This window comes from Onychomys torridus, chromosome 16 (genome assembly GCF_903995425.1).
Source record: "Onychomys torridus chromosome 16, mOncTor1.1, whole genome shotgun sequence".
Taxonomy (NCBI): domain Eukaryota; kingdom Metazoa; phylum Chordata; class Mammalia; order Rodentia; family Cricetidae; genus Onychomys; species Onychomys torridus.
The window spans coordinates 10883360-10906962 of NC_050458.1; the positions used below are offsets into that span (position 1 = coordinate 10883360).

Below are 23603 nucleotides of genomic sequence, written 5' to 3' on the forward strand. Positions count from 1 at the left end.
GACTAGGAAACTGTGGAGGGTTCAGCTCTAAATGGGATAGACATCTCTATTGCACCTCATTCCCTAAGACTTGGTGATCAGCCCAAAAGAGATGTCAGGAAGACTGTAAGAGCCCCAAGGAATAACTGTCTGACGTGACCTAGTATTTACTACACTAGACACTACCATTGCACACACAGACACACAGAAGCTGTGAATGTATGCACAAGTCCTGTACCAGATCAAGGCAGTGCCATCTCCTTGCATGGTTCCCAGGGACTTGGCCTGACTAGAACATGGTGAGGGAATGAAAAGGTTCACAAATGCATGGACAGACAGAAATATCTGGACTTGGGTGCCTTGGGATTACTGACGGAGAAACCATAGCAATCTGGAAGCTCAGTGTTAATCCCAAAGACAAAAGAAGAGAGACCACTGACTCAAATTGGCCAAATTAAAGCAGGTTGTATTCATGTACATAGGAGTTGGTCAGCCTGAGCTGTCTTCTCTTCAGGTGAGTTCAAGAGACCAGCCTCAAGCCAAATTTCCATGTACCTTTAAAGGGTAAAACCATGAGAATTCTGAAAACATGGTTACAGAAGCAAAATAAAGTGGTTGAAAAAGTCCTTCCTTGAAAAATGTGTACAGGGAATTTCCAAGAACAAGGAACTGGTGGCCTAGGGTAGTAGGTTTACAGTAACCTAGGTCAGACTCCAGGTAATAGAAACTTACGTTTTACAGTAACAAAATGGCTCCCAGGAACAAAATGGGGCTGGGTTGTTTTTCTCAGTCAGCCTATTTGTTATATAGAGTTCAACAGAAAGGTGGGGTTATTGTATATAGATACAGAAGGATGCAGGGTATTACATACAGACAAACAAGGAGGCAGGGTTTATGGTGTAAGATGGATCAAGAAAGTAGGTTTAGCTAATCTTGGTTGAAGCAGTCTCTGTAGGGGAGAAGTCTTTAGACCATAGTATTTGGAGTGGGGAGAAAGCTATGGTAGACTCTTTTTATACACACTATCAACACTCACATACAGACTGCCACTTCCCCAGGAAGGCTTTGCTATTTCTCTGAGCATACCTGGGAGAAGGCTCTGCCATTTCCACAAATCTAGGAATGGTCCTTGACATGGCCATCATCATGTCAACAGCACACATTCACTCAGGACTTCACTCACTTAGGGATTCCTCTGCTCCCATTCCCTAGCTGTGAAGCAATTGTCAATTGGTGGTTGCTGGGGGAAGAAGAGTCAGTTTTCTTCAAGATGTGGGCTCTGAGAGGCAATACATGATTTATCAAATGATTCTACATCCAGGCACATGTGGGCAACAAAGTATCCACTCAGGGGTATTAAAACAAGAGAGAGAAAGAACATGAAGTTTGGAGAGAGAAGTATGAAGAGGAGTGAATGGTGTGTGAATTTTATCAAAACACACTATATGGCTGTATGAAATTCTCAAACAGCAACAACCAACCAAAATGAAGAAGGATTATTAGCTCTGAGATAGGGCAGGCTGTGTGCAGGCTGGAGTTTGTAGGGCACAGATCAGGAAGGAAGTTTTGGGCTTCTGGTCTTTCATTATGAAAGTTGAGACACTGGAAGTAGGATTTGTTGTATGAGTCAGAAATTCACAGGGAAAGTTTGAGCTTTACAGATTTAGAAACAATCAAGATGTTAAATATATTACAAACATGAAATTTGAAGAGATCACCCCGATTGTTTCAAGACATCAAAGAATCCTTTTTGGATGCAATAACATGAGAAAGAGGAGGGAAAAGCAGAGAAACCACAAAGTAAGGAGTGTCCAAAAAGAGAGGAGGTGAATCAGGAGAGTGTCGTGGTGTGTCAGACAAATGAAGTGAGGCAGTGGGTGGTGTGGAAACGTTCAGATGTCTGACAGTTCAAGTAGGGTGAGAGATAAAAAAATAAACACCAGTGTGAACAATGTGGAGTCATCAGTGACCTTGGCAAGCACTGTCTTAGAAGAGTTAGGAGAGCTGTCCCTTACAAACCTGGAGGTAGAGGAATTGAAAGAGAATGAGAAGGGAGAGCTAATGGGACATCAAGAGAAAAACAGCCTTCTAAGGCATTTTGATGCAAATGGGATCAAAGAAATGGTGGAAGAAGATGGGAGTAAAGGTGCTTTTACTTTTAAGATACAAGAAGCAAGGGCTGGGGATTTAGCTCAGTGGTAGAGCACTTAGCTAGCAAGCACAAGGCCCTGGGTTCAATCCTCAGCTCAAAAAAAATACAATAAGCCAAAATGCCATGTATGTGCATGCTTGTGGTAACAAGGGGAAATAGAGTGACATATCTGTATAACGTGGGAGGGAAAGAAGAAACTTGCTGGAGTATTTTCCTGCAGGCGTTTGGAGCTGCATGTATGAACTCTAAGTGTGTTAGAAGGTTTTATAAGGTAGCAGAAATAGTTTGCTTCAGGTAACCTATAGGAAGAGAGTTTGGCAGAAGGAATGTAGACAAACAGGTGAAGCATCTTCTAAAAAAGGCTTCTTCTGCACATGGAATCTGTCGCTCCCTCTCTACCTCCAATCCAACACTTAGCAATATACTCTGTTGTAACAGTAAACCACAGAGTATTGTAAAACTAATACATGGCACCTTTTCACTTTGACATAGTATAAACTATATCTCCAGATGTGAGGCCTAGCTCGAATATATGGTTAATATGGGTAATACCTCACTTTCTGACAGAAAAACTAGCCAATTACTAAGTGATCTAGTCACTTGCCACTTTTTTATCTGAGCTCATTGGTACAACCTACACTGATGTCATAATTCACATGCTATCCCTCAGATCTGTATATAAACAGCCTGTGAGGAAATACTTAATGAGTGAATACATTCACAAGTCAAGTGAATGTCTAAGCCCCCAAACTAACAAATCACCTCTTTTCATTTATTATATTAAAGACAATTAAAATTTAAAGTACCAAAGTAAGTATTTAGAGATGAGAATTGAGAACTAACTCAATGTGGGTTTATTTGTTTGTTTGTTAATTTAACAGCTTAAAATAAGGCATATTCGTTAACGCTCAGGTTACTGGAGTCAGATGTCTCACTTGGGTTAAGACCAAGCTGTCAGTAGGGCTGTCTTTCCTGATGGTTCCAGGTAGGAAACCGTTTTCAAGCTCATCAGATTATTGGATTAATTCAGTTCCTTGTGTTTGTAGGGCTAAAGTTCCTGTTTTCTTGCAGCCCTTCGGTCAATGGCTGGTGTTTGTTTGCTCCCATGGTCCATGCACATCCCCTGCTTGTGTTATCCATGAGGCCCTCTGCCAACACTCCTATATTCTGAATCTTTCTGATTTTGGCCAAAGAAAGTTCCTTGCTGTTTAGACTTGTGTGATTAGATTGGGCCACTATAGATATTCTAGTAAATTCTTATAAAATTAATCACATTGACAAAGTCCTTTTGCCATGCAATTTAAACACACACACACACACACACACACACACACACACACACACACACCAATTTCTATGGATTAGGCTATAGATACCTTTAGGGAGGCTATTCTTCCTGCCAATATTTTATCTAAAAGACTCAAGGAATTTTCAACACATTATGCAGACATTGATATTCCTGATACTGTTCTATTTAAGTAAGCAAGAAGAAGAGGGGTAAGCAATCACAATTTCCTAAATTCAATTCATTTGCTTGGGAGCTCTTCCCTTTCCTTCCCTGTCCCATTGGCGAAGTGATAACCCATAAATGTCTGGTCATTAATTTATTAAAGTCTGCCATGAGAATAACATATTCATGAATATAGAATGAAGTAGACACCACTGCTGATCCAGCTGCTGCTGTCCGTCCTGTCTGTCCCAGGGGTGTTGAGGACCAACCCCAAACCATGCTTCTCCTTCGCTTGCTCCTGCTCTGACCACCTGAGATAGAGCTCACTACTCCTCTCCTCCGTTTTTATCTGGTCATGTATTCAGAGAAAATGATGCAAATAGGGCTAGTCACCCCAAATATCATTGTTAAATGGATCGAACTCCAACAATGCATCCCTCCTTTCCTCTCCACCCTTTTCCATTCTACGCAGTTCCTGAAACTCTACGGAACCGGGTGCCAGACAGTACTCTGGGCACCATGGATGTGAGCACAGAACTCATTGCTTTAGCTCAGAAGCAGCTCATAAGTCAGTTGAGTCAACCTCCTAGGCATAATTTGCAACAACAGGGGTAGTGATGAACATGAGCAGACAGAGATTGAGTTCGCATTATTAGGAGTGACTTTATACATCACACTATCCCCAGTGCTAGGGTGGAACAATGGCATTCTTACAGTCACAAGACTTCACCAAGATTCTGAGCCGTCTTTGAAAAACAATTTTGTTCTTCACCTTACCTTCAGCTGCCCGAATGAAAACTTTGTGGGCATTTCCTTGAAACTAAAAAGGAAAACACTTCAGAGTTGACATAAACCTGCTTGCCTTTCTGTAACATAACTTTACAAGGTCAAATAAAAACCTATAAAAATCAAGGCTGCGAGTCACGATTGATGGGGGCGGGGCTGAGCTGGCAAGCTGGCCTGGGGCCTGCCCATATGTCTAAGTCCTTGTGGGACAGTCTCCACTCTGGCAGTTGCTCTGTTTGCACACTGCAGGAGGCTGATGCACGAATTGGCAGGGCTCTAAATATTTAAATGGCAGCAGTTTGCTACAGGATACTGGCCCTGTTCTCCATAGCGGAAAAGAAAAGATTCAGTCTTGTTAGTTTAGTGAAGTCAACCGCTGTCCCACTGTATCACTGACTGTTGCACTTTGGATACTAGTATTTCAGAGTAAATATGACTGACCTGGCTGAAATAAAGCTCTTTTGGCATTTTTGAACATCTAAACAAACCTGGAAGAAGCTCAAGAAAGCATCTGGAGAATCCTGTTGTATCTGTCAAGAGGTTGACTCTTCAGTTTTTGGAAACCGTAGATTTTGTGAACCCTAGGAGTTAAGACAGTGGGTATTTTATTTACTTCTAGGAAAATTCTTTTCGAATAGGATTCTGCTAGGGTTTTTTTTTTCCTCTTCTTTTTTCCCCTTCTTCCATCATCGTGTGTGTGTGTGTGTGTGTGTGTGTGTGTGTGTGTGTGTGTGTAACAGATACCAAACATCAAGTGTCTTCCCCAATCCCTCTCAACCTTTTCCACTGAAATGTGTTGAATCTCTCACTGAACTTGGAACCACTGACATACTCACTGGAACTGTTGATACACTGACCACCGGCCAGCAAACCCCAGAAATCCTCTTAACTCAGCTTCTCCAGAACTAGGATGCCATGCTCGCCCCACCGACCCTAACGTTTGGTGTGGGTCCCAGGATTCCCGCCCTCATGCTTGCAGTCAACTTTACCCACTGAGCCATCTTCCCCATCGGTAGGGAAATATTTTGGTGTTCAAATTTACTGTTCACTGGGATATTGAGAACATTTTTGTGTTGGTCCATTTATCCTAAAACTGTATTCTAGAGAAGTTTTTCCAAAAATAATCCTTGGTAAGCTTAATTTTTATTTGTTTGCATATTTATTTTTTGGGGAGAGGATTTCATTTCATCAGGCTGATCTCAAATTCACAATCCTCCTGACTCATTCTTCTGAGTAGTAGGATTACTGGAGTGTTTAACTTTAATTTTATTGGACTTTATAACAAAATTACCTAAAACACATACAAAAAAATGTATCCAATAATAAAATAAAAATAAAAGTTAGATAGAAAGGTAGGAAATAAAAAGTTAAATCATTTGCTCCATACCTATAAATTCATGTTACAAAAATACTCATTTTTCATTATTTCAGCACTATTAAGGATTTACTTTCTGTGGCTTCTTCTATAACTAAATACAAACTCTTATGCCAATACTTGTGAACAATTTTAAATACATTTATTTATGCTTGAGGCCTTTTTTAAAAAAAAAATAGAGTTTACCAATCACACCTCCTCCCACTAGAAATTGATTCAGTAGGTCTATTCTGGGCTTAGAACTCTGAATTTTTCTGAAGGTCTGTTGTGATCATTTTGTTCTACCAGAGTGAAGTATAATCTAATCAGAATGACAAGGAGGATGCTAACACAGCTGTGCCACCACAGCAGTATTTGCTTGGCCAGCAAGATCATGCTTGGCATTTTGATCCCAGTGCTAGTGGATTCCACAACATGGAAGCTTCTCTTCACATAGAAAACATCTTACCTTGTGTTCATTGCTTTTCTTTCTCTCCTCACAGTTCAATCTTACTGTCAACTTCATGCTCCCTGCTTTTATCCTGAGAATCAGTGAGTTGAAGTAATTGGTGCCTCAGTCCATTGTCCTGAGAAAATGCATGCAGGGAAAGGTCATTAAAATTGCAGAGGGAGAGTTCTCAAAACAGATGATCAGAATTTTCTGGGAAAGTATATAATCTTATGATCAATTAATAGAATGCATATTATCAATAGTTGGAAACTAAAAATATTGATTTAACATAGCAATTTACATTTAGTAAATATTACCCATCACACCAGGGAGCAAAAATCCCCTGTGCATAGTTCTGCCTGCCAAAGCATTTAATGCAGCTTCAGTTGTTTATAACAAGGATGCTGCTGAGTTCTCAAGTAAGATCCTCCTCAATAGGACATGCTAAATCACCAGGCTCTCAGGGTGGTAGACAAGCACCATATAAAAGACAACTTCCAAGAGGACAATCTACTTGCTAATAATTATATGTCCCGATGTTAAGCCTCTTTATTACCCATATTCCTAATACAGTTTTCCACACTGTGTTCTGGATTACAAAATGTCCTAGGCCATACCATATTTCAATATGTTGTTTACTTTGAAATTATCTTTCAGGAGAATTTAAGTTTAATCATTACCTCCTATGAGAGGACTTGCTATTTTAATTTTTAATAAAAGATCCTCAGTGCAACCATTCCTAAGAATCCACACAGATAAAAACAAATGAAGATATATAAAGGGGCACCTTTTCCCTACACCTGCTTCTCTGACTTAGAAAGCAGCAACAGATTTTCCTGAGATCAGCTATGCTATCTTGGGTTTTGTGTTGGATCCTTTTCTCCATATTGCCTTTATTCCAACACCCATATTTTAAGAACTGCATCTCCTTTATAGTAATAGTAATAGTGAACAACTGGAAATTAAAAAATTAGTAAGGTCATTAAAATCATAAAATATTATGAGATTAATTTAACAAAAGAGACACACTGTCAACTCACAGTAAACTTGTCTTAAAAGAGAAGAGGGACATTTTTAAAACTTAAGAAATTTTCTATAAGAAAATATAGTACTAGGAAATTTCAATATTGTTAAGTTGTCTATTTCCCTACCTAATTTGTGTGCATGTATACATATAGGTGTTTCTGTGAATGCATATGTGTGTAAAACTCTTGTGTATTTGTGTCTTTGCATGTAAGCAAATGAGTATGTTCTTGAACTGGTACACATACATGTTTGTATGAGTGTCTTTGTGTGGGTATGTTTGTGTGTTCACATGCATAATTTTGGGGTTATATGTGTATGTGTGCCTCTGTGAATATATGTGAGTGTGTGTCTCTGTGTGTGTACACATTTGAGGTTAAACCCATATGTACATGTGCATTTATGTGCATGTGTGAATGCAAGTTCATGAGATTGCATGCATGTCTGTGTGCATGAGTCAGTGTGTGATGTGTGTATTCATGTGTGCATGTGAGTATGTGGCTGTGTATATATGTGCATGCATATGGATTTGTGAATCTGTGTAGTAGTGTTCAGAAATATATCTGCTTGTGCATGCACAACTTTGTATCCATGTGTGCATGTGAAAGCATATGTGAGTCTATGTTTGTGTGCATGTTAGGTTTGTGTGCTATTATGTGTATGTGTTTGAATGTATCTATGGGTGTGTGTGGCTATATATGTATGTGTATATATATTTGTGAGTATGAATAACAATGAATGAGCTTACATTGATTTCTGTGTGTTTATGCATGCTATTAGGTGTATGTGTATGTATGCATGAATATGGACATAAGTGTGTTGAGTGTGCTTATGAATGCATGTGATTTTTGTAGGAAAATGTGGGTGTTTTGTGTATAAGAGTGTGAGAAAATATGCAGAGTAATTGCATAAGTATATGAGTGTGTGAGAATGAGAGTATGTATATGAGTGCACGAGGGAGTGTGTGCATTTTTAAGTGTATGATATGTCTGAGTGTGTGCATGTAACATGTAGATTGTGCATGTTTCAGTATATCTGTATATGTTTGTGTGTGAGAGTGGGTGTTTTGTGAATATGTTTGTGCATTCATGTGCAGTTTGTGTGCATGTATGTATTAGGGGGTGTTTGCTACATGTGTGTGTTGTGCATGAATGTGCATTTGTGAGTGTATATGTATGCAGGCATGATGTCCATGAGAGTGACTGCTTGTGAATATGCACATGCAATGTTCATGTGTCCTACAGTATTCAAGACAGAACAGGATTATTAAACTAAGAGATAGAGAAGTTGACCTACAGTGTCCTCAAATAGACTCACATACATGTGATGAAGATATTTTCCACAAAGCTGCAAAATGATTCAATGACAGAAAAGGCATTTTACAAATGGTGCAAGAAAAACTTTATAATTACTAAAAGAATACTTTAACCTCTGTCTTATAACATTCTCACAATGGTGAAAAATATAAAAAATAAAGGATAAAGTTATAAACCTTCTAAGATAAAGCATAGTTAAATATTTTCATAAACTTGATGTAGCCTACGATTTCACATGTAAATGATATAATCACAAGTTAACTTTATTAAAATGAAATAACTTGTAATCATAAGATTCCATTGAGAAAAGACCTAGATAAGCAGTCAGGTGAGGGAACTAGAAATGATGAATTAATCTGAGAAAGGCTTGTGTCTCCAACATATAAAGAATTTTTACAACTCAATAATAGTGAGACTTATTTAAATAAATGAAACATTTATGGGAATACTTACTAAGCTGAGGAATATTAATAGCTTAATAAGCCCACTAAAATGCTCAACACTGGAGCTGGAGGGATGTAGTTAAGAGCACTCGATGTCCTTCCAAAGTATGGTTTCCTGCAATCATATCAGGAGCTCACATCAGCCTCTAACTCTAGCTCCAAAGGATTCAGCAATGTCCTCAGACATCTGAGGACACATCCAAGTGGCAGACACACACATACACATAAATATATCAAAACAAAACTTCAGAAATGCTTAACATTATTAACCACCAGGGAAATGCAACATACAAGTCACTTTTTAAAAATGTCAATAATATCAAGCAGATATTGTGCTCTGGAATTTTCCATACATGGCTTGTGGGAGTGAAATCAGGTAAAATTACCTTGAAAAATTGTTTGATGTTTTTCAAGAGTTAAACATATATGTTTTCTATGACCTACAGTCATTGACGTTAGTATATACCCAAAAGGACCATAAACAACCACCCATAGAATCATCATCCTACAATGTTTAGTACTACTTTATTTATAGTTTCACCAAGATGAAAAAAATTTTTAACAGTGGTAAAAGACAAATGATACTATATTGTAATGAAGTAAAAAAAAAAAGAGAAAAGAATTACTTACATGTATACACAAACACACACACACACACATGTCATAAGTCTCAGAGTATTGTAAGTTCAGAGAAACTAGAAACAATATATTATTAATTGGTGGTAATCTTTATAAGAAGTTTATAATAGTCAAAAATAATTTATGATACTAGAAATAAATGGCTGATTTCCACTGGAGAAGCAGAGAGTCATACTGTGGGGGATAAGAGAGGATTTCATGGTGGAATTGTTGCACATCCAGACCAGGATGTGGTTTGCATAAGTGAACTAATTTGTTACACTGAACAAGTTTTACATTCATTGAGTGTAAAGTAAAACCTAGTAAGACATTAGAAAATACCTTCCAGATTTGTCCATTACTGTTTATGACCTTAGTTCAGGCTTTGAATGCTCACATGCTCACACATATCTTACATAAGAAGTAAGTAGTTCTTTAGGCAAAGAATTGTATCTCAGAAGAGATGCAGTGTGGTCAGCCTCCCCAAACTCCTGAGAACTTCTGCAACTTTCCCACAGTGGTGGGCTTTAACTTTGCACCAGCTTAACTAAACTCTTTCCTCCTTAACTTGCTTTTGTTAAAGTATTTTATCCTGGTAGCATGTAAAGAAACTGAAACTCCATCTATACCATACGACTTTTTAAAACAAAGACAGAAACAAGTGTCACTTAAATGCAATTCAATGGTGTAGTTCACCCATGATCTCTGTGTATCATTGCTATCCGATGATGTAACTGTTCCCCCATTCACTTGGGATTCTGGCATCTGCTTTAATGTGTCTAGTTCCATTATCATCCCATGTCTTTGTCCATGCAGGTTTCATTCTGTACCTTGGTTTCCACTTCCTTTCTGCCTCTGCAGTTCTCTCATATTCTCATGACAGACCCAGTCACTGTCTGCTTCTATTTTATTGATAGCCTTATTAAAATATGGTTCACATGTCAAAAATCCACTTTATTTTTTATTGTATGGGTCCCAGGAAACTTCATTTAAAGCAAAGTGAAAGTAACAGAACAGGCTGGAAACATGCTTTCATGAGTGGCAGCAGAGCACATGAGGAAAGGCACTCAGAAGACAAGTACAGCAGCTCAAAGTACATGATACAGTGGTCTTTACACATAGGGGTGTGTAGCCAGCATCACCGTTTTGAGCTGTTTCCATCATTGTGTGTGTGTGTGTGTGTGTGAAATAATTTTACATGTATTTGTTGCTTTGTTATAAAGACTACACATGCCTTCATGTGAGTGTGGAGGTCAGAGGACAAGTTGCTGGAGCTGGCTTGGTTCTCTTCTAACATGTGGGTTCAGACTTGGTGGCAAGTAACTTTATCTGCTGAGCCATTTCACAGGCCCTACTGTCCACCTTCTAACCTCACAACTCCCTACTTCACAGCCCTAAGCATCTGCTAACTCACATTCTATTTCTCTAGATTTTTCTTATTCTTGACATTCATGTGAGTGGACTCACGTAATATATGGTCTTTTGTGATTAGCTTCTGTGTTTATGGATGTATGATGTAATTTCTTTTAGGTATTGTCTTAGTTACCTTTCTATGCTGTAAAGTAACACCATGACCTAGGAAACTTAAGGAAGAAAGCATTTAACTGGGGGCTTGCTTTCAGTGTCAGAGGGAGAGTCCATGACCATCACGATGGGTATCAAGTCAGCAAGCAGGCTAGCATGATATTGGAGCAGTAGCTGAGAGATTGCATCCTATCCATGAGTTGGGGGCAGAGAGCAAGAGACTGGCATTGGTGTGGGCTTTTGAAATCTTAAAGCCCACCCTCATTGACACACTTCCTCCAACAAGGCCACACCTACTAATCCTTTCCAAAACATTTCCACCAACTAGGAACCAAGTCTTTAAATATATGGTCCTTTGGGAGCCACACTTACTCTAACCACAACAGATATTTACATATGAGCTCTCTCTCTATGTCTTTATGTATCGTCTGCTTCTAAGTTTCTTTGTATCTTGTTCTCTCAACAAATGAGGCTTGTTTTTCTCTGATTCAATATATAAAATCCAATTTTATTTTCTTCCCAAACTGTGTGATTCTTTCTATGCCTGGTTTGTTGTCTATTGACACCATGGCTTATTGCCCCAATAATGTATCTGAAACAACTATCAAATATCTTTTTTTTTTTTAAGCACAACTTGAAAACCTAGGTTTGGTTTAATGTTGAACAGTCTGCTATTAAACAACTTCCAGGTTTGGTATCATTAAATTTTCCTAGTCACTAACCTCGGCTTAAAGACTAAATGGCACCCAAGACGATTAATGTTCATTGTCAACTTATTTTTAGAACCACCTAGGAGGTTGTCGAGGCATGTCCTGTGTGTGTCCAGAGACACTGAACTGAGGAGAAAGATCCACTTTGAATGTGGCAGGACAATGCTGTGGGATGGGGACCTGGAATGGATACAAATGGGGAAAGGAGAAAGCTCTTTAACCATGACCCATCTCCTTTCCTGCTTCCTAGCTCACAGTGACCTGAGCTGCTCTATCTCACAGCCTCTGAGCTGTCGGTAGTGGGTAATTTGGTCCTACAGCTAACGTTCCCATACCCTAACCTCCATCAGTGTCTAGTGCATGTCCACTCTCTGCTGTGCCATTCTTCTTGAGTGCTCCATACTTACCTGTATCACACCACTTCACACTGCTAATAAAAACAGGAATATCTATTGACTTGAGTATTTTCTATTAAGTTCTACTCTTCATAGCATTTTTGCTTACCTTAAATTACATTGTTTAGCTTTCTTTTTTATTTTTAACATAAATTGTGGTATTTATTTATTTATTTTTATTTTTGAGACAGGGTTTTTCTGTGTAGCGTTGGCTGTCCTAGAGCTCACTCTATAGACCTTGAACTCACAGAGATCTACCTGTGTTTGTCTCCTGAGTATTGGTATTAAAGGCATGCTTTACTACCACCCAACTTTAAGTTGTTTAAAGTGGGACAGTGTATGATTCTTGGAGTTAATGCCATAGATACCCTATTATTAATGATTACATGTTCGTTTGTAGATTTGATACTTGTTATAGATTCGATTGATCTATATGCCACCCTGGTATTGTTTATCTTTTATTCATTAGTATTAAAAAGTTACAGTGTTCTCTCTCTCTCTCTCTCTCTCTCTCTCTCTCTCTCTCTCTCTCTTTCACACACACACACACACACACACACACACACACACACACACACACACACAGCATCAAGCTTAGGAAAGCAGCAGCTGAATGAGCCAAATGATTTCTGTGGCTCTCACAAGAAGTCTTGCTGCGCTGATATAGGACACACTATCTCTTTATTTTAGTTATGGACCAATCGAGGGATCTTGACATCCAAAGCCTTGCAAAATCTTCACTGGCCTTCTGTTAAAATATATACAAGTGTGTTATTCAAGTATATGACGCTATTGGGCCGTGGGATGCCCTTTGTGGTTCTTTATTGACTGTGGATCAAGCCCCTTTTTTTCCTTGACTGGCTTAACATAATATCTCAATGATTTGCATATCAAATCAATTTCACAGAATTTGTTTTTGTAGATACGGTATCACATTGAGCATTTGTCTTTTGGATTTGGTTCATGTGTAGTTGGAATTTTCCTGCCTGGCCCAGTCAGGACAAATCTCTCTTACCCGCCAGTCCCACAGTTGCTCAGACCCAACCAAGAAAGCACACAGAAACTTACATTGTTTACAAACTGTATGGCCGTGGCAGGCTTCTAGTTATCTGCTTCTTCTATCTTAAATTAACCCATTTCTGTTAGTCTATACTTTGCCACATGGCTTGTGGCTTACCAGTGTCTTTACATGTTGCTTTTCATGGAGGCGGCTGGTGGTGTCTCTCTCCAGCCTTCTACTTCCCAGAATTCTCTCCTCTCTTGTCCCGCCTATGCTTCCTGCCTGGCCACTGGCCAATCAGAACTTTATTTACACAGAGTGATATCCACAGCACTTCCCCTTTTCTTTTTTTTTTTAAGGAACGTTTTAACTTTTACATAGTACAATTACATATAACAAAACAATTATCAAGCAAGAATTACAGTTACAATATTAAAGAAGATATCCTATCTATCTTATATTTATGAATCTAAGCTTTTATATCTAACGTATCTTTTATCATAACTGAGGAAATTATAACTATCTAGTCTTCAACCACATCAAAGACCTCAGAAGGATATAATATTACCTGAGAACCGGGAGAAGGATGTAAGCATTTTTCAGGAGTCTTGCAAGAGTAGACAGAGACAGCTGGCAGCCTGGACAGTCACCTAATGTTCCTTTGTAAAGTTGGGGCATCTGTTTTCAGCCCACAGGGCTAGAGTCTCTTGGTCACTTCTCTCAGTGTCCTGTAGAATGTCTGGCAGTTTCCTCTGAGAAGCAGGAACCTGAAGGACCATTTTGTCAAACAAAGTTTAGTGGTCACCTTTCTATGGGTCCTGCATGTCCAGTCGATCAAGCAGTCCAGGCAAGAACAGTTTCTTGCCCAAATGGCTATTTTTGCCAAGGTGAAGATAAGATATGAAGTGTCTTCAATGCCCATCATTGTCTCGGAAGTAAATCGGTGTTGCCAGGAGCAGACATGTCTCACTGTCCAGAAAGTCTAAATTTTAAATGCCATATTCTGTAGACCTTTGAAGTGTTTGAAGGTTACCTGTCTATCTGAAATATCTCTGTGTATACCTAGAAGACTTAACTAACATGGCTATGAGTATGATTATCATAGATGACTAATTATTAATCTATTTTTAATTATCCATTACAATTTAAATGAGCTATACAAACATAATATCTTAAACATGATTAGAAATATGCACACAATATAACAAAATTTACTTTAAGTTTGTATCAATAGACTAAAGTCTATACCAATGTAAAACATTTTAAACAAGTTGTTGCTCTTTAGAAGTAAGTTCCTTAATCTATCCTTTCATCCTATTATATCTGTATCATATCCCCTTTTCTTCTTTAGAAAGAGATCACATTTATAATCAACCTGCTTTAAATAAAAATATTGGTTTTTCTCTGTCCCACACCAGAGGGCTCTTCTGATTTGGGACACAAGAATCTCTTAACCCTTTCTTTTAGCAATATGTCTGGGTTTAGAGAAGGAGTGAGCCAATTCCATCTCCAAAGCCAACTTGATAATTTTGGGAATGTGGGCGTAGTTTCTCTTACTACTTCCTGCTGGAGGGGGGCGCTGTATCTTATGGGGACACAAAGAAAATTTTAGGATTATGGAGTAGTCCATTAGGGTGAACCTCTGAGCCAGTTGCCTTGAAACCATTCTGGATATTGGATCATCTGGGCCGTGGTGTCATTGGAGACCTTTCAGGTGGTCTTGGCTGATCAAACCTGATATATCTTAATCTGGAACAAATCCACAGCCTCTGGCTTTCTGTGGAAACAAAAGCAGAGACTCCTTTCCAAAGCAAGGTATCCTTATATCCAAATTTCGAAGTCAAGGTACCTTTAAAATTTACATTTTTGTTTAACTCAACAGCTTTTATGATCAAATCTTTTTCTGTGGTTAAAAATCCCAAAGACAAGACAAACCAGATTCTCTGTGTAATATCCATCTTTGTAAGACTGAAACACCACTGTGGCTGCTGGCTCCACCCACCTCAGCTTCCCAACATGGCGGTGGGACAGTTTACCGCCAGCTCTGGGTCTGGAGCCATGTGTACCATCAACTATCAGAAGCAGTTCTATCAAAGCAGCGCATAGCCCAGAAACCTTTTTTTTTTTTTTAAACTAGCAAAGGCTAAATCTACCACGCAGCAGAGTAAAGTGCCACTTGTAGATTCCTCATTCCCGCCGCACTGCAGGTCAGACGCACATGCCAGGAACCCGCCATAGTAGTTCAAACTGGCAGGCTGCCACTAACTTGAGAAAGACAACTAGGAAGCTGTTTTTAGCTCCGTCTTAGAATCTTTTTTCTCAGGTTTTAGGTGCAAATTCTTGCCAATACGTTGGGCGCCATTTGTAGTTAGAGTTTTTCTGCCTGGCCCAGTCAGGACAAATCTCTCTTACCCGCCAGTCCCACAGTTGCTCAGACCCAACCAAGAAAGCACACAGAAACTTACATTGTTTACAAACTGTATGGCCGTGGCAGGCTTCTAGTTATCTGCTTCTTCTATCTTAAATTAACCCATTTCTGTTAGTCTATACTTTGCCACATGGCTTGTGGCTTACCAGTGTCTTTACATGTTGCTTTTCATGGAGGCGGCTGGTGGTGTCTCTCTCCAGCCTTCTACTTCCCAGAATTCTCTCCTCTCTTGTCCCGCCTATGCTTCCTGCCTGGCCACTGGCCAATCAGAACTTTATTTACACAGAGTGATATCCACAGCATTCATGCACTATTTAAAGAGCAAAGTGTAATTTGTTGATGACATTATGTGTGTGGAAGCTAAATTTTAAAACATATTCAACGTTTCTTTCTCTATCAGAGGTGTTTTGCCTTGGGACTTGGAGTGTTGAGAAAGACACATGAATCCTTACTCACTCTTTGACACCTGGAAGGGCTGTTGTGATCTGTGTTAGTTAGTTAGACAGATTTTTAAATTTCTGCATTTATAGGGAAATATAACTTCAAGAGAACAATGCAGCAGAAATTGAGAAACAATCTTTAATAACATTTATATATTCAGAGCAATGTGTTTGTTTTCCTTTAAGAACTTAAAATTTTTGTTCTTTATATTTCTAAGAAGCCACTTTCAATCAAAGAGGGATGATACTATGCAGTTGGATTCCTCCATTCAAATCCACTTTCTTTTTTTTCAAACCTAGATTCTTATTTTGTTCTCAGACTTTGTGTTTGCTTGTTTTCTGTATGAAGCCTGTATAAGGTCCAAGTTCGTATACCAGGAAAGGAAGAGGGTCACAGTAGGCAAGGAAATTGAAGAGATTTGAACATACTATATTGACTTAGAGTGAAGTCCTGTAGGCAGGCAGCCACCAGTAGGCCCTTACTGGCATAGCTGAGCCACACACAGGCATCCATGGGCACACATGCAGACCAGCATACAAGCTGCAGGTGCTGTGTAAGCACACAGGCCTGCAAGAGATGCACACAGGCAGGTGGCAACAGTACAGGTGAAGGCACTAACATCTAATCTCAGGGCCATATTTAGACAGGATCATACAAAAGTGTCATTTTGAAAAAAAAAAGTTGTAAAACAGAGATTATGTTACCATTTACTTTTGGGTTCCCTGGTGTTAGCCATTTTTTCTCTCATGATGTATAGCCTCCCTACTTTCCTACTTCTCCTGATGTCTAGTGTTAGCCCATGCCTGTTCCCCCTAGCTGAATACTTATAAGTTAAAAAAAAAAAAAAAAAAAAAAAAGCTTAGGTAGCTCATAGTTTGGCCACTGAAAGACAAGTACTGAATGGTCCCATCAGTTTTGCTTTTGTGAAGAGCACCATGGCTGTTCACAAGATAGATAAGAAGTAGGATGAGGATGGTTTCATGGCAAAAGGACGCCATGAGATTACAGGAAGCCAAGTCATTCGGGATCCAGTCTTGTTCTTTTGGAAACCACCTACCTACTCTAGCAAGAGCTAAACAGGGTTCCGAAAGAAGAACAGCAATGCCTCCCGGCCCAGCCTTCCCAGTGATTGGCTCGCCTCTCCCGAGGCCCCACCTCCTAACAGTTCACTTTAGTATTGCTACACTGGGAACACGACTTCTAGCACAGGGACCTACAGTGGACACAGTCCAGCCACATCCAAACCAGTGAACCTCAGCTAACTGCAGAATGGATCTGGTCCTGTCTGCTTGACTGAAATCTTCCCGAGAAAGTGGCCTATAATTTCCAAATTGATAACCAGGAACACCTACCTGCCAATCTTGATTCTCTAGAGTAGCCATCGCTTACATTTCACAGTAGTTGTCGACACAGAAATTTTACATAATAATTTTCATAAATTGTCCACGTTTTATGTTTGTGTTTGCTGCTGTCTTGATGGTTTCAGTAGATTTTCCTCTCTACATAACTTATTTTCTACAAATTGTCACCATCACCCTGCTGTTTTTCTGAGGGTTCTCTCTCTTGAGATGACCCCAGTTTTAACTATGGCCTGAGGCTATTATAGAATTTGACCCCCCCTTCCACTTTTTTTCACTGAGATACTACCTCTTACCTACTTGGGAGGTTTGATAGGACCTATTTGGGGTTTCTGAGCTGCTTAGAACACATTCTTTCTGAAGACTTCTGCTACCCTGTGAGGCACCTCCTTTTTCCCAGTTTCTTTCTTATCTCTCATCATATGCCTTTTACCTTATGTGGTGTGCTGGCATACACAGCTGTTAAAATTACATATCCAAACGTGGCCAACATGACAAGAGTGAAGTCTTCTGTGAATTCTAGAAAGTTTATTTTTCTGATACAAGAATTACCTGTTCCCCTATTTTCTTCTTTTTTAAAGCCTAGAATCAAAACTGAAAGTTTCATTGTCCCTTTGCAATAATGCAGTGGCCATAAGGATAAGAACCATTTGGTAAAGGTGAGAGGCCAGGAAGACTGAAGTAGCTTGATCCGTTGTTATAGCAGCCTTATACTCTTGGATTATTTAGACATAATTTCAGTTGTGAGAAAAAGATCTCAAAATAATAGTGGTAAAGCAAGATAGAAGTTTATTCCCTTTACATGTAAAAATGTCCAAAAATAAATAAGCCAGACAATGGTCTCTCTATACTTAGTTATTCTCTTCCTTTTATTGCTATCTTTACTTCAGAATAAAAAGCTCAGCAAGCCACATCTTACAGCCATCACATCCACATTTAACTTAATGTCTAGAAAGAAGGACCAGAAAAGACACGATGTTTCCCTTAAAAAAACACTTGTAACAAGTTACATAGGGGACTTCTATTTATGTCCCTCAGCCAGATTAGTCATGCATCATACTTAAGTGTTAAGATAGCCGTGTGTTCAGCTAGAAATGATGAGTGTTAGAGTGAAGAAATAATGTGACAGACAGGAAGAGTAGCCGGCTGTTTCTGTTCCAACTGGTCACCCAGGACTTCTGGACACATTGCAAAGAATTCTGGACTTCAGTACATCTCTTTAATTAGGATTCAGTTACATGCAGCCAAATGAGAGTCCTAATTGATAATTAGGACTCAAGGAAAGGTCCTGAAAGAAACAAAGGAAAACTATGATTTATGGGAAGAAGACACTGAACCATAAGGACTTAGGTTGATGCTCGAAAATTGGTGATGATTCTAGGGTGGATACCACATGTCCACCTGGGCTACAAGAGTAGGAAAACGAAAGAGAAATCTGTGCTATTGGGCTATGTATCCATTTTCTCTTATTCTCACCAGCCCATCCTTCAATCATTGACTCAAACATCATACAACAAGGAAAACACATAAATTATGGTACATGCAACTTTGGAGCAGTCAAAGTTGAGGACTACAGCTCTATGAGGTAGTAAGAGAGAATGGTCAGTGGGGAGAAATTCCTGAAGGCCTCATCCTGTCTGATATTGTTCTTTTCATGTGAGAAAAAAAAAAAAAAAAAAAAAACAAGCAGACTGAAACATACTGTTCTGGTGCATGCAACCCCATGACAAACTTTTTTAACAAAATATTGATATTAATAACACAAAATTCAGCTTGCTATTAACCTCTGTGAAGAAGAGAAAACAGATGGAAGTAGACAGGAACAGACGTGAGTTAATTAAAAGGGAGGGTATATGTTTTCAGCTTGAATGGTTTAGGTTTACACTTTAAACTCACATGTCAAACTCTTTTGTATCAAGTAACACATAATAAACCCCCATTTTATTTTATATGTTGGTCTGAAACAGTGCCTCAGATCAACCAATAATATGGTGGGTTGCATAGGTTGGTCATAGGTTATGCCTGTGGGCCTGGAAGAATTGCTAATCATGTGACAACTGGCATTTTCCAATCAGCCCAACATAAACACTAAGTTACAGATTTCCTTAGCATTAAACAGAGAAGATATGCATCATGGTGTTTATGTGATGCTTCAGCTCTTGTTGCATCATCTATTTAAAAATGTGTTCATTTAAGTTTAGAGGAAAATAATCATTTCTAACATACATTGTTTCAAAAAGAACATGACATATAAAACCAGATACTTGGGAAGCAAAGCCACCTTACAGACAGATGTAGTGACATGTATGAAGCAGGGGAATCAGAAGGTTGGAAGACAGGGTGGGAATATTTTTTCTTGTAAACTTTTTGCTCTACCCATGCATTATCTGTTTGGAGCACTGACTTGAAAGAGCATGACTATTCACAATGCAGTGTGCCCCACGCCATGCTAACTGTAATCACACTAGCTCAGTTTCTCAGATCCTCCCTTTGTGCAGAAAGCCACTGTCAACACTGTAGATGCATTAGATCTTGAAGTGCAAACATGAGGGAAGCCAGCTGTACTGTCCAAAGCTGTCTGACTGCAAGTTACTTATTCTTACTCTATTCTACTTCTTCTACCCTCACTCCTTCTCATTCTGAAGTGTCACATAATTTACCTGCCTTTCTATAAGCAGACAGAGTAGAAAGTGTTCTAAATCAAGTGCTGAATGCTCCTCTTTGCTCAGTTTCCTTTCACCTGTGTAAACCTGCTCCCCGGAGAGCCTGGGTTTCCTCTTATAGAAAGAAAGCAGTGCCTTGGAATAAAGTAGAAGGAGACTAGGAACCAGCATGCATCACAGCAAGTCTGAGTTACTATCACTATGAATGACCTAGTGTAACATTTCAATCAGTAAAGCTATAAGTTAATAGAGAGGCCGTAACTGGAAACAGTTTGAAGACTGTCTGCAAGCAGCCCAGTTGGCATTCCTCCCTCCTTGTTGATTTGCATAGTCAATGGTTTCATGCATAGCAACAGCCTTGCAGCAGATCAGCAAGAACATAATGAGCGTACTTTCAGTAGGAAATGTTAAATCATCCATATCTGTTGTCATGGGCTGAGTCTCCACTAATTCAGGGGTTGGCTTTCTCAGCTGAAAAGGAGGAAAATGATGTTATATTGTTTACTGTACATGAATAAATTGAACACTTGGTGATAAAGTGGAACATAATTTATGTATTTTTTTCCCCTTAAAAGAGTATCCTGGCAATACTGCCACAGAATTTGCTTAGCTCCACTCTCTCTGCTTTTGGATAATCTGCTTCTTTAATCTAAAATAATCAGTAGAAAATGCTGTCATAAAACAACAAAAGTCCTTACAAGAAATTAAATGGAGAACGGGAAAACAATTTTATTGATTAGAATAAGTATCATCCATGAAAAATAAATGCAAAATTCTAGAAGGCTTATCAAAGCAAAACCTTCAATTGCTGTGTCTTGTACTGCCAGAATGCTTGTAGAAATAAGGGAAAGGCAAAAATATACAGCTTTCTTGTTTTTATATCCTTGTAAAGGTACCTGGCACATTTGTCTGTGCTTTGGCTTATTTTAGTCTTTCTTGGCTCTTATAATAGCTGAAACTAAAAAACATTCTTCTGGAGAGCTTTATCTATCTGGTGATTAAAAAAAATCAATCCATAATGTCAAGAAGCTCAGACCTCTCAGTTTATTTTTGCACAGAATTATATTTTTCTCTGGGGAGTATCTTAGTCTCTTACCCCTCCCACCTCCCGAGGCTTTCACCTTCCTCCAGTGTCACTCTGCAAGCAGCTTCCTACGAGAAGGAAGACTGAGAATGTGGGGGAGTATGTGAACACAACCCACGTGGGAGCCTTTATTTAGAGTGCTTTTATCCACAGATTTAAAAATGCCAACCAAGGTATTTAGTCCTATGCTAGCACTAACTGGGAAAGAAAAGAAGGTGCCTAATGCTTGGTACCCCTACCTCCTGGAGGAACTTAGCAATTCTCTTATGTTGCTACTTCTGATGGAATCACTTCCCTGGAATTATCTATCTAGTGATCACAACATCAATGGCAAGAACTTTCTGGACAATAAATTCAGGGTGGAGATCTTGGAGTCAACCAGATCTCACTTCGGATTCCTGGAGTAGTTTCTGGCCATGTTTGATTGCCTCAGCAGAAGGGGCCAGAGTTTTAATTTCAAATAAACAGAATAAAACAAGAGAATTTTCAAATAGTATCTGTCACATCTTGGGGGAAAGGGGGTGCAAAATGATCCAATGGTGTGATAACTGTAATGGAAAGAGGTGCTGTTTGATGTCATAAAACCTGTGTTTGACATTTTAAAGCAATCCCTCTCCCAACTCAGCCTCTTCTTTCACCTGTTACAACTCAGGAAGATAACCACCTATGTCTTCACTGGTTCCTGAGCTGAACAAGCAATGGTGAATCTCAGGGTTCAGCAAGATGTTTCTACAAATAGCCAGTGATTAAATATTTAGGCGTTTGTGTTGCCATCACTCCAGTTGCAGCCACGCAATTCTTTGAAGGGCAGAGGTAACCATAGATATTGCACAGACAAGTGGACAAGTGTTATCTTCCCAGAAGACTTTGTGGTCACTAAAATCAGTATTTTGTCCTTGTACTAAATTACATGTATAATGTAATAATGATTAGAATGCTGCACATGGGTGGGTAGTAATTAATGTGCAAGGTTGTAGTATCTGATGTCTGTTCTGATTCTAATGAGATCTCTCTTTCCTACCTACTTCTTCCTGCCACCTGTGCAGCATTCAAAGGCTATCTTAAGGAAAATAATTTCCATGGGAGGATCATTTGACTGAAAAGGATTCATGTTCATTTCCCATCCCAACAGAAATGGTTGCATAGCTAGATAATGCACATTTGAAATTAGATGAACTATCAAATTATCTCAAAATGGAGTATCCTGTTCTTCCCTCATGACATACACTTTCCAATATACTCCAACACAGAGTCTCTGAAATTGCCTGTGGTTTTCCTGCTTAGGTGTTGGTTTCTTTGTGTATTCAAAATTAGTCACAAGCAATGCTTGGACTATCTCGCAATCCTATTTATTTGTTTCTGTCTGTGACATTGTGATTTATAGAAAGAAATGCACATTTTCTCCTTATACAGTAATAAGTATGGATAAGGGCTCCTAAATATGTGGAATCTCCAAAGTGGAGTCATTCTGTATACTAAAGATGAGTAGGGCTGGAAAGCTTTCCTATTTTGCCTCAAGAACGAATTTATATGTCAGGGGACATGGCTCTGTGATGGGAAGGTGAGAGCCTGTACCCGTTTATTCTGTCCCTTATCTGTTCCAGTTTTAGGGCAGAGAGGGTGGCGAATTGTCAATAATTTAATCAGCATGCCTATTAGCAAAGTTCCAGAAAATCCACGAGGACAGGGCTTTGAGAATAGGGGTGACAAATGGACATTTGAGGGGCATGGTGTGCCTTAGAGAGATTCTGAGAGTCACTAAATATGGCCCCACACTGCTCCATGTATTTCTTGCATCCGACTTTTTTGGAGCAGTGTTAATTTTTTTTTTAATAGAAAGCTGATAAACAAGTTAAAATGAACTTTGCTGAATGCTATGACCATTCTAGAAGATGATTGACTCATGAATGAGGTGTGATGGACCAGAAGCCAAGGGAGCAACATGGACTGAACATTGGTTTCTGAAGTTGAGGCTTTCCTTTGGGACTGAGCACTCAACCTGTGGGATTTGACACGAACACCAAGAAGATATTGTGAGAATAGAGATAAATAGTACGACACTAGGCTGGAATAAGAAATTTAGTCCATGCCATAGGAAACCTCATAGAGGTTTTAGCAGGTGTATTGTATGTGACATAGTCATACACACACACACAAAAAAAAAAAAAACAAAAAAACAACAACAAAAAAAACCAAAAACCCACTTTCCTTTAAATAGTAAAGATTTTACAACACAGGAAGATACAGCAAAAAAAAAAAAAAAAAAAAAGAAACCCCATAAAGTAGATAAGAGATCAAGGTAAAAGTTGAAATGTGGGGTTAAATTTTAAAACCAAAGGTAAGAGAGCATCTCAGAGAATTTAACCACTAAATGAGACTGTTAGGGTGAAACACCAAAGTGTCCTTTCCTTTCCCTCACCTACAACTT

General features: G+C 39.0%; 1 protein-coding gene and 1 long non-coding RNA gene across 2 annotated transcripts in view; both read right to left on the bottom strand.

Moving 5' to 3' along the window:
* Positions 1 to 4886: 4886 nt before the first annotated feature.
* LOC118596853 lies at positions 4887 to 9098 on the bottom strand. The gene is made up of 3 exons (XR_004946757.1): positions 8965 to 9098; positions 6191 to 6308; positions 4887 to 4948 (listed from the first exon to the last, which is right to left on the bottom strand). It is a non-coding gene; the product is annotated as an uncharacterized LOC118596853 (long non-coding RNA).
* A 9196-nt stretch (positions 9099 to 18294) lies between these two features.
* The window catches only part of Tmem74 (transmembrane protein 74), a 56596-nt gene continuing 51287 nt past the window's right edge, over positions 18295 to 23603 (bottom strand). Inside the window, exons 6-7 of the transcript XR_004946820.1 lie at positions 20484 to 20562; positions 18295 to 18716 (exon numbers count right to left, since the gene is read on the bottom strand). The gene's annotated coding sequence lies outside the window, so the exon portion shown is untranslated. The remainder of the gene's footprint in view (positions 18717 to 20483; positions 20563 to 23603) is intronic.